A 12116-nucleotide genomic window follows, 5' to 3' on the forward strand; every position below is an offset into this window, starting at 1 on the left:
AAGCAGACAATGGCAGGTCTGAATATCATTCTTTCATTGTTATTAAACAGTAAAGTTGTTTGTTAAAAAATCCCCTTAGAGTTCAATCTGGAACAAGCTTTTGAAATGATTCCTACAGACAAGTCTCTCAGAATTTTTACTGCCTCTTAAAAATTAATATGCCAATAACACTAAATGAGTTTCTCTAAAGCCCACAGGTCCTTAGAAGCTTTTTGACAAAGAATATTAAGCATTTTAAGTTGTTTAATTCAACTCTGTTTGGCCTGATTGCCTGTGTTTTTTAAGATAAGGACCTGATCTAACTGGCATAAAACAGCATTTGAAGACGTAACAGCAACAGAGGGTTATTGCTGACTTTCTGTACTGAAGAAACCAATGTGTTATCCTTGGAGAAGCCATTAATAAAATGCCACGTGTGGATAACTGCTGCTATTCTTTATTCACCTTGAAATCTGATTAAATTGGAAAAAAAATAGGAACGTGTAGTTCAAAGGGTGAATATCAATTCACGTTTTATTAAATCTGAAACCATCAGTTGCCTTAGATAACACCACACAGACACATGAAAAAGTACTGGGAAAAATTAGCTTTGATATTTTTGAAGTATCTGGCATCTGATACATTAAAATGTTATTGTTTACAGGGAAGTCTGTGTCTGTGAAAACACTGATATGAGAAGTAATGGACGTTTCATCAGTTTCAAGTCTAGATATACAGACACTGCTGTGGGAGTACAGGATGTGCCAGTAGTGAAATACGTACAGACCGTATAAAGCATTTCAAGGTTCTTGAAGGTTACCTGATTAAAAAAAAAATCTATTCATGTTCCAATTTATTAGAGTAAGCCAGTTTTTTTCGTGCATGATTCATTCAAACTACAGAAGTAGATTGAATTATTATATGCAATGTAACTGTCTGGAATTAAATCAGATGATAAGAATTCATAGTTTTATTCTTCCACCTACCAACAATCAATATTCTTGTTGACCTCCACCCTCTGATCCTTCCAGCAATTGCCAATTTACATTTCTTATGCACTGTATTTTTTCACTTTCTTCAGAAATATTCTATTGGCTGCAATTTATTCAATCATCAGTCTTTGGTTGTCCAAGTTGTGTTCTGTTGTTAAATCTTGGTGGAGTTGATGTTAGAGCTCCAAGGGGGCTTATAGATACTTTACTTTTCTCTTCAGTGTAACGACTCTCTGCACAGCCTAAATGAATAATGTAAGCCATTATTTTCATTATCCCATGGCTAGGCAGCTCTGTTCAGTGATCAGCCCCAGGAAGCACATGTATGGTACCCTTTGATCCATCAATACAGTTTTCTTAACTTTTTTCAACACACTGGTGGCTGTTTGGTAGCCTATGTGAAAAAGAGTTTGTGGATTTAGCTAGTTTATTGTTGCCAGGGATCTAGCTCACAAAAATGGAGCCATAATTAGTATTAATTGGTATTCTGTTTGGTCATCTCAAGCCAAGGATTGAAAGGGCAAGGAAGCTGTGCTAATTTCTCACCTTCTGTAGTGATTCTTTATTGGTGGGATAGTGCAAGGAAGAGCAAGCAGCAGCTGCTGTAGCGTTCCTGATGTGTCTATCCAACATGTCTGACGAGTACTAAATTCAAGTTACAATTTCACAAAAGCTTTATAAAAAAGTCTGTTCAGTTGTTGGATGAAAGTCTGCTTTTATTTTAATTGAATGAATCTGCCTATCCCTACTCATAATATATCTACATAATCTACCTAAAATATACAGTGCAAAGGCTTTATTTATTCTCTAAAGTAAATGGAAAAAATGGAATTACTCAGATTACTGTATTGATGGAAAAGAAAAGTCTTGTCAGAGCTGCCAGGAAATGAATTTGGAAGATGCAATGAAAATTGGAAACAAACTTTTATTTTTATCCTCCATTTACATGCACGCAGCTGTTTGAAGCAGCATGAACTATGGGGGAGGATTTAGGAGAAGGTGATTGCCATCAGTTCTTTCGGCTTACATAGCTGGACTTTGGTTGGTTATACTGTGTGTTGCTTTTGGTTTTGAGGATGAGCAGTTTATATTTTTATTGAAAAGGCTGAGTTCTCCCTCTGTCTTGCTTATTTGCATTGATTACAGTTTGAAAGTGTGAGGAACCATTAATGGCACCGGAGGAAGCAATAGCACTAATATTACCAGCAATTTCATATTTTCCATTGTTGACCTAAGTGACATTACAAAATGTTTCACTTAGTGGAAGAACCAGTATTTGGATTTTTATTTTCTTTATGTGCATTTTCAATTTGCTGTATAAAATTATATTCATCTTTTATTTTGGCGCTCTCTGAAAGTGAGGAAGCAGCAGGTATAATATAATTTACTGGGCAAGTTTTCTCTTTCTTCTGCCTACATTCTCAGAATTGCTTCAGTCCTAGCCTGGAAATATCTCTGATTTTTCCAGTTTTGAGCTTCAGATAAGAAGAAATTTATGCTGAATAATGCGGAGTTTTTGTGATGTACATAGAATTCTACTTGGCTCTAAGAGGGGGTCAACAAACTCATTTCTGGTATGATCTAACCAGAATTTGAATCTCCAAGCTCAAAGCTTTAATGAACTGAAGAGCGACATGTCCCACCACACTAGGATGACCATACATCCTGTTTTTGCTGGGACAGTCCCTTTTTAAGCCCTGTCCTGGCTGTTATGACTTTTTTTTTTTCAAAAAGAGGCATTTGTCACATTTGCTCTTGCCATCTTGATCAGTTGGGCGAGAGCAAAGGGAACAAATGCCCACTTTTGTCAAAAGAGTGGGGTGCAGAGGAATGTGCGAGGGGAGTGGGGGCGGTGAGCTGAGATGTTAGCCCCCCTGCAGGTGAGGAGGCAGGGTTGGGGGTGGGAGGCAGCATTCCAGCATGCTGGGGGTGTCTGTGTGTGGGGGCTGCAGGGTTCCAGCAATGGGCAACAGCATTGAGCGGGGGCGGGGGCATCCCTCGGGCAAGCGACTGGCAGTGTCCCATTTTCTCTTTGGGAAATATGGTCATCCTACACCACACTCAGGAAGTGACAATATAGTGGGCTCGATTCTAGTTCTGTGCAGGGGGTGAGGGACTGATACAGTCAGCTCCCTAATACTCAGGACCAGCCTGAATGCTGAAAAGAGTTCAGCTCTTCCTAGCAACTCTAACTTGAGCCACTGCCGGAGTCCTTTATCTGACTATGTAGCAGTGCAGGATTGTCTTAGCAGAGCCGAACATTGCCAAACCTTCTACTCTCAGCATCCTCCTCTCCACTGTATCTGTTGAAGGAAAAAAAATCCATGTCCCTTAAAGAAAGAGGTCAGAGATTGTCAGCAACAGCTTTAGAAGTCAACTGAGCTGGAATGCACCTTTTGACTCACCTGTCATACACAGAAGATGAATTTCAGTCAGTTATTTAATTGGTATTAATTTATGTTCCACATTGTATGCAATGATTGTCCAGGCTGGTAGGCAATTTGTCAAAATAAAAGTCATGTTAAGCCAGCTTTTGTTATTTGCTACGCGTCTAAATTATTTTAATCAGTTGGATTTTCAATTTCAATATCAGGTCTGTTGAAAGGGTGATGCCTGTGGATTCCAGAGACATTTATCCTGTGTGTATTCCAAAACAAAGGACAGTTTCAGTCTCTGTCTTTAATTATATATCATCTGCAGCCATTCACAGGGAGTCAGGAGGGAAGGGGCACAACATGTATGTTGTACACAACAGTCTGAACTCCATTTAGGGAACTCAATATCATAAGGATGGATATGGAAAGACTGTCATATCTAGCATTTAAAAAATTCTCTTGGTGATCTGTTGCTTGATCAGGTACTCTTATATAATTTTTCTGGCCACTTTTCTATGCTAATTGTTGTATCTAGGTAGGTACAGCTAGTTACCCCAGTTTGTGTTTGTAAGTTTTTGTTCCTAGGTAGTTCCTGTAGCTTTGAGTCCAGGAACTACAATTCCCATGGTGGACCAGGGGAGGAGGAAAAAGTGGAATAAATCTTGCCTTTGCTGTTATCAAGCTTCCTGTGCCTTCCTGAGAGGGGTACAGGTACAAAACTGATATATTTTCCTTCAGATAATATCTAAAGCTGTCCTGCACAGAGATCTATTTGCACGTAAGGCTATCAATATTGCCAGTTCTGAAAATATGACCTACAGTGCTGCTGTTTACAAAAGATGTTTTGATTAATTGGAATAACTGTACCTGAGAGACTATTTCACATATGTCAGACTCAGTCTCAAAATTAAACCATAATCTATATCTTTGAGATGTAACGGAAGGTTGTGCAATAACATAACATTGCATGTAGCACCTTAATAAATCAGTCCTGTTTACATCAATTGATACTCTACACTCTCTCTGTTTTGTACATCAACATATATTGCTGCAAGATATATATTGTTACCTCTTTTGATTCCAGTGGTTAGGGAGTTTCCATTAGAAGGAGAAATTGACAATGCAATCAGGTATCTTTAATGAAATCCTGTTCATTCACAAAGAATGTACAAAGTCCTGTTTCTCTGAACACAGGAAGAATCAAACAGGAGGCAGTTTCTTTGTTCAGAGCTGCAAGCCCCTGTCAGCCAACACTTGGCCTTAGAAGTGTAAGCAGAGTCAGGATGAGCTCTACCCTGACATCTGGTGGTGAGTCATGGTGGGGTTGTGGAAAAGAACTTCAGGGCTGATCTCATTGCATAGGTACACCCACCCTGCCTAGATGGTCACTTTGGCTGCTGTAGGAGCCCCAGTTTCTCTGTTATAGGGGTAGGAATAAACTGTTATAATCCTGATTATGTGACTCAAGGACAATGGAACTGTACTCGGCCTTTTGTTATGATGGAGGGACTCACCATCAACTAAGCAGCACTCGCGAGGCAAGGGTCATGGGTTCCAATTCCCAGTGAATGGAAAGAGGCTGGGGATAGGTATTAATACTTGGTGGTGTGGGCCTTCTGGTCCTTTCATGCTAATTGAAGGCCTTTCATGCTAATTGTACTTTCTCCTCTCTCCACTGTGGAATATCAGAGCTAATTTTGATTCCATTAGGAGTCTAGTTACAGGCTGCTGAGCTGAATTCACTTTGGGCTAATGGTGCACCAGCACTGAGACTCCCCTACTACAAGCTGAAATCACAAAAGAGCTAAACTTATTAAGAGCTGAAATCAGAGTGTTATGTTAAGTAGTGGGGGAGCCTGAAGATCTATGGTGGAGCAGCTTGCGGGATGGCGAGCACAGCAGCTGGTTGGTGGAGCAGAGCAGTTTGCGGGATGGCTGGTGGAGCAAAGCATTGCAGTTTGTGGGACGGAGAGCAGAACAGAGCGGCTGGTGGAGCAGAGCAGTCTGTCGGATGCCTGGAGCAGCTCATGGGGGCGGCTGGCAGACCGGAACCCCATGGAGAGGTGGGGCAATCAGCTTTGGACCACGTAAGGTGCCCCTTAACCCCTCCCCCCAATCTCCACCCAGGTTGGGAGGTAAAACTCTGCAGAAAAAATTTTGAACTCTGGGGCTGCCCTGACCAGGGACAGAGATTTTTGGGTCATTGGACTTTTGGAATTTTGGGTGATTTTGGGTTACTGGACTCAAGAACCAAAGGGAAAGGACACATCCCAGTTTGCTTGGGGTGGGTTTTTTGCTCATGGGTTGTGTTATGAATCCTGTTGGTGGTGTTTCCCCAACATAATGCCACATTGTTTCTCTCTGTTATTAAAAGGCTTTTTGCTACACTCAGACTATGTGCTTGCGAGAGGGGAAGTATTGCCTCTTGGAGGCGCCCAGCGGGGGTGGTATATATTTATCCCAGGTCACTGGGTGGGGGCTCGAGCCGGTTTTGCATTGTGTTATTGGAATGGAACCCCTAGATATTGAACCCAGCCCTTGTTGCTGCCAACTCTGATGGGCAGAAGGGTTACAGAAGCATGCTCTCTAGGCTTTTCTCAGGGCCACTGCACTGGTGCTTCAATGGCTGTCTGGTGTTTCCTTGTTGCCTTCTTCTCTCTCAGCTTCTTTGCTCTTTCTGCTGTATCTCTAGACACACAAACAATAGCCAGAGAAATCCCTCCACCCACACATGCCTTTGTTTTGGACAGTGAGACTGTTATTGTTTCAACTACCTGCTTATATAAAGAAATGTAATGGTTTCTAACAAGGGCAGTCGTGGCACATTCCAGTTTCAAAGAGGTTTAACTCAACCCATACCATATGTAGCAGAGTTCCATCTATACAGATGTTTGTGAAGTTATATCTTTAAAGACATGCTTAGTTACTGCCAAAAAATGCTTTTGCATCAGTATTCTCTGTAGCAAGAATGATAACCTAGATTAGTTGAAGAGGCCACTAGGTATCTTCTTTGTGGGTGTTCTACAAACTGAATCTGACTTTCAGATCCTAATCTGTGTTTTCTTCTTGTGCATCATTACTAGTAACAGATGCTGCAGTTGGGTGTTAGTTAATAATTGTATTGATGGTACATGAGCCGGAATAGACTCAAGCTCATTCTCCCATAGCTGCATTGGTTTGTAGGACTAACAGAAGTTAAAAATTATGAAAATAAACAGATGTGTCCTGGAATTAATCGTAAGAAAATCTCTTGAAAGTAAATTATTTCTGATGATAACTGCACTTTATAGGTGGTAGTCAAAATAAATCCGAGCCCCTTTTGGCTAATCTTTAATACCTTTTCGACATAAGAAGCCAAAGTGAGAATAAAAATAGTGATCTACATCCTTCTTTTGCAGTTTGCCTGTTTACATTGTGTCTGCTTGGTTTGTTCCTGTTTACTTTAAGTAATAAAAACAAAAACAACATAAGACAATTTATTGCTAAATAACTGCAATTTGCTGCCTGCCTGCTTTGGATATATTTCATTGCAGCTCCATCTGTATTTTGTTTATAATATACTAATAAAAGTGATCTCCCTTGAGCACATGCCATGCATGACAGTGGAGACAAAGCTCATTAAAATCTTTATAAAAAGATCAAAATCTGGGATAGTTGAAAAAAACCTAAGATGTTAGAAACAAACAAACAAACAATCCATTTATATTAGATTAAAATATTTGAAAGAAATGACAAATGTTTTAGAATATGGCATTTTATTGAATTGAATTCTTGCCAAATATTACAGAAAATTGGAGGCATTTATTGGTATGCCACAAAGATACTGTGGGTAGAGTTGAGCCCAAGCCAGACACTAGATCTGAACATCCCTGACTTTGGGATAGTTGGTCTTGGAATCCGACTCTGGAATCAGCTGTGAGTTTAACAGCTGACCCTTCTGACTGATGGGTTGAACCCAGACTTTGGATTTTAATAAGCCGGAGTTTTGGAGGAGTTTGAAATGTGGATATGGTAGCTCAGCCCTATTCATAACTCTCACACAAACTGCTTTTCCTGGTCTGTGCTGCTTTAAAAAATAAGAATAGAAAAGACTTGCTGCTTGCAGTAGTACCTGACACTGTGTTGCCCATACATTTCTGTTTAGAATACAAATTCACTGCATAGTGAGCAAAAGCAGAAATAAATATGATGAAAAGAGAGAAAACAAATACACAAGATCATGCTGTGTTTTTCCAAGTAGCCACCTCTCTGTTCATACTTTGTGCTTTCCACAATACTCATGGCAAATTATCTGTTGGTGTTAAAAGGCACATTTTTACTACACCTCTACCCCAATATAACACTGTCTTAGGGAGCCAAAAAATCTTACTGCGTTATAGGTGAAACTGCGTTCTATCGAACTTGCTTTGATCCACCGGAGTGCGCAGCCCAGCCCTACTGAAGCGCTGCTTTACCACGTTATATCCGAATTTGTGTTATTTTGGGACGCGGTATATCGGGGTAGAGGTGTATTAATTATCTACATGGATGTAGTCAGACACACACTTCCTCACCTTTTACCTCCACAGATAGATAAAGATAATCCTTAATTTATTTCCTATGGTGGTCCAGTGCAAAATACATAGCTGATAGTCAGCTTGATCTAATACCCCTCACAGACAGAATAAGCTTTCTGTGATGTTTGAATGTCACCATTTGAGTATAACTACTAAGACTGCAACTTTATCTTATTCTATTAGAAGCCTTTTCAAGCTTTTCATGTCCCTTCCACACCTTGGCAAAAGCATTTGGAGATCTCATGTTTTGATGCAAAATTTCTCAGATTGAGAGCAGTTCATAGTACTATTGCCCATGCCCTGTCGTCAGTGCAATATGCTTGAATTCAAAATGTAATATTAGGATTCTGACACTAGAGAATTATTACTTGTTTTGCTACATCAGATATCACATTTGATTGTGGTGGTTGCCACATTGTAATTTCCACCAATCTTTATAACAGTAATGAATAAGAGCACATCTATTGATTAGTTTTTCAGCCCATGTAACTATTTACAGCAGGCTTTTGTGAATTGCTAGACCCTTTTCTTCCTCAAAATGTAATGGGCTAAAATCCAATCTGGAGTACAGTATGGGGGATATAATTCTCATGGAAGGTTCTCAGCCAAAATTGGTGATGACAAACAGGTGGTGTATACTGATCAGAAAAATGAGTTTAAGTGGCAAAACAATGCAGCTGGTGGTATTCAGTGCATGAGCAAAATTACTGTAACTTCAGTAGTTAGTTGATTTAAGTTAGAGGTTAGCAGGGAAAACACCTCATATATAAGTCAGCGTGGGTGAAGATATCTTCCTGCTGCTTATTGCATATCTTAGTGACAAAGCCATGTGTATGAAGCAAAACCCTTCCTTGCAAGGTGCTGAAATATTGAAAGAATGACCATGGAAGCAGGAAAACCTCAGACAAACATTTTTATTTGAGTCTTCTCACTTTACAGTTTCTCAAACTTTGGTTCTGTCGATTTTACATAGCAATTTTTTGCTACATCCTCTTCTATAGAATTCTCCTATAGAAGCCACAGTTGTATGTGAGTGCCCGATGCCCACCCTAATACTGGTTCAACTACCATCACTGGAAATTGACTGGATTTTTCTCAGGAGAGAAACTTTGCAAAAATGTTCCCACTGTTGCTAACATTGGTTCACTTGTGATGGTGTTAGGGAGGTTTAGAACCCTAATGCTGATGGGCTTCTGGCTGCCAACTCTATTTTAAATATTGTGTCATCTAACCAGGTCTAACCCACGTAATAGATTAAAATACTGGCAGGAGTTGATGGCCCATGTACACTAGGGCTCTCCAGGTTGCTAACACAAGTGTAGCAGAACAAGGGTTAGCAACAATGGGAGATTTATATAAATTTCTTATGGGAGTATGCAAGGCTTAAATGTGAATACAGTTTTTGAAAAGGTCTCAGGTACAAAATAAAGCCCTATACTTGCATCAGCCTCTGGCGTCAAGCAATGCTATCCTACATGCCTTGCAATGAAAACCTCCAGGTGAGGCCAGTATCGTATGGTTGGATTCTGGTAACCTCTTGAATCACCGCTATTAGGAATTACCCTATCTTCAGCACACTGAATAATTTTCTGTTTGAAGGAGACTGACTTATCGCCCATGCCTCTATCATCTGCTCTAGAGAGTGTCTGGCAGTGTTGTAAAAAATAAGTGGCTTTTTGCATTTGGGATCCATTCAACTTGTAATTGAAGAACAGCTTCTTTCTCTTTCTGACTGTCTCTTGGCATGCACAATTTGGCTCATGTCACTGTTTCCTGTCACAGTCAAACATCTTTCAAAAGTCTGTACTTAAAGATTGACAGTCTAGGTAATCAGGCTCTTGAGATGACTGATTTCAGCATTGTCAACTCTACGCCTTCTAGCCATTGTGTGAAAGTAGCAACAGTCTCCCCTCTCCCGCCCATCACCTTATAACTTTTAGTCTGGTGGTTAGGACATGCCCCTAGGATGTGAGAGACCGAGGTTTGAATCCCTGCTCTGGAAGAGCTCTGAAAAGGAATCTTTATAAAAGTTTTTTGGAACTGTTAAAAAAAAATCAGTTATTTGCCCACCTCTGCTTGTGGGTGCATTGATAGAGTTGCCAGAATGTGATCATTTGAGTAAGCAGATTCATTGGCATGTGGGGACAAAAGCAAACATTGATACCTATCTGTGTCACCCCCCATCCCTATTCGTCTTCAAAGCTCTTGAGGGAATCCGTGGTTACTGCTACAGGCTGATGCAGGCCCAGTGTCTCTTGAGGATGGAGTAAATCCTTCTACACCCAAGATTCTACTCAAAGAATATGTTATATATGTAAAAGTGGCAGTACTTTGATGTAGATGCTAAGAGTCCCTCTGAAAGAATTTTTCTCTTTCAGCACAAATCCTATGCTGAATCTAGGGAAGATCTTCTTCAACTGTCTGTAATGGAGGTAATGTTACCATTGTATTCTCTATAAAATGGTGACTAGATTGCACATATATTACTGCTCTGCACTTTTTGAACATACAGTATCAGTCACAGATGAGTAGAGTGACAGCTGCCAGATAGCTTAACATTCATGTCATGCAAGAACACACTTTGTGAGGGATCTGATAATTTCCTGTGCTTTTAGCAGCTGTAAGTTATCATTTACCACTGCACATTATAAACCCATGCATGAGAAACATGTTTTTTTCCTATTTTACACACACACACACAAATTAATCTTGTTTTTAATTTAATTTTTTAAGAGCACTACACATTATAAATGAGAACGTATGGGCCAGTAGACAGGTCTGTGGCTGCAGTCTCATAGTGAGGGTTCTGATAATATGAATAAATCTAGCAAGCTTTGTTCTTTCAGTTTATTATGTTGCAAGAAGCAGCTATGATTGAACTATAGCCTTTCAATGACTATCTGCCAGTGCATTATGTTACTGTTAACTAACAGTATTGAGTGTGAATTGCAAATGAATCAGGTATCATTGTTGTACTTCCTATAGCAAAACATAGTACAATATAAATATATTGTTTTATTTATCAAGTAGTATTCTGCCAATTTAGCAGCGATATTATCAATACCCTTTTACTTTTCTTCTTAATTGAGTTTAACCTTAGTATTTTTCTTTTCTCTTTTCTTCTGAGTGGCTACTTATTTCTCAACTTCAGTTTCCATTTAAAAAAGTTGGAAGCAAAGCCTGAGGGAATGTGTCTCCTGTTGAGTAGATGGTCCTATTGTACCCCCTCCCTATAAGCATTTTTCTTTGTGCACATATTTCAAGGTCCAAGCACATTCTACCTTCCACCAGGAGCCACAAGAACTCAACACAGAGGTAATCTTTGAAGAATCCAAGAGAGCGAGTGTTCCATTGGATGGTATCAATGCTGCTTTGGCCCTTTGGGCAGCAGGCCAACAACTTTTAAGCTGCTTTTGGCCCTACTTTATCTACATAAGGGGACACAAGATTTGGGCCTTAGTGCGATGCTCAGAGTGAGTGTGTGTGCGTATCTGTGACCAAAATGAAAATAAACATTTCCTTTCTCCTGGAGCTTATATTACATTTTGTAGTCAGGAGAGAGGAAATCTTTATTTTCATTTTGATCAAACATGCCTACGAAAATAATATTTTTAAAATGTATTGGAAATTGTGTGAATAGGCCCACAAGACAGACAGACATTTCTGCATAGATCTTTTACATTTGGTACAGTTCTTCTTCATAGACATTCTCAGGATTAGGGTATCTATCTTCATGAGAAAAACATGCTGGGATACTAGTTCTTATGGCTGTATATTTATTTTAAGATACATGAATATTTGGGGGTGGGGGTAATAGAAAACTCCAGAGAACATTTACTAGGCTGTGGACTGCTTGATTCCAATCTAATATCAGCTTGAGACCTGTGAAAATGCATTGTTTTGAGTAGAGCTTCTGCTAACTAATATTGGGGCGAGAGCAAACTTGGGCCCCTTGTTCTGCAATGGAGCTCATATAAAAGGCCTTCTGTGGATGAGGTGGGGACAAAGGAGTTACCGCTGGTTAGTCTGTGAAATACATTTTTGAATGAATTATATTGTATAACAGCTGGGGGCATGATTTTTTTCTGAGTTAGCATATTTCAGTTCTTCCTACATTCCATCCTCCCAGACTCCACTACCACTGGCTACCAATGAAGAAAACTTCTTTTATTGTAAATACGCACTAGCTCTGTCTTCATAAGAGTAAGTTCTTA

Source organism: Lepidochelys kempii, chromosome 7, assembly GCF_965140265.1.
Source record: "Lepidochelys kempii isolate rLepKem1 chromosome 7, rLepKem1.hap2, whole genome shotgun sequence".
NCBI lineage: Eukaryota > Metazoa > Chordata > Testudines > Cheloniidae > Lepidochelys > Lepidochelys kempii.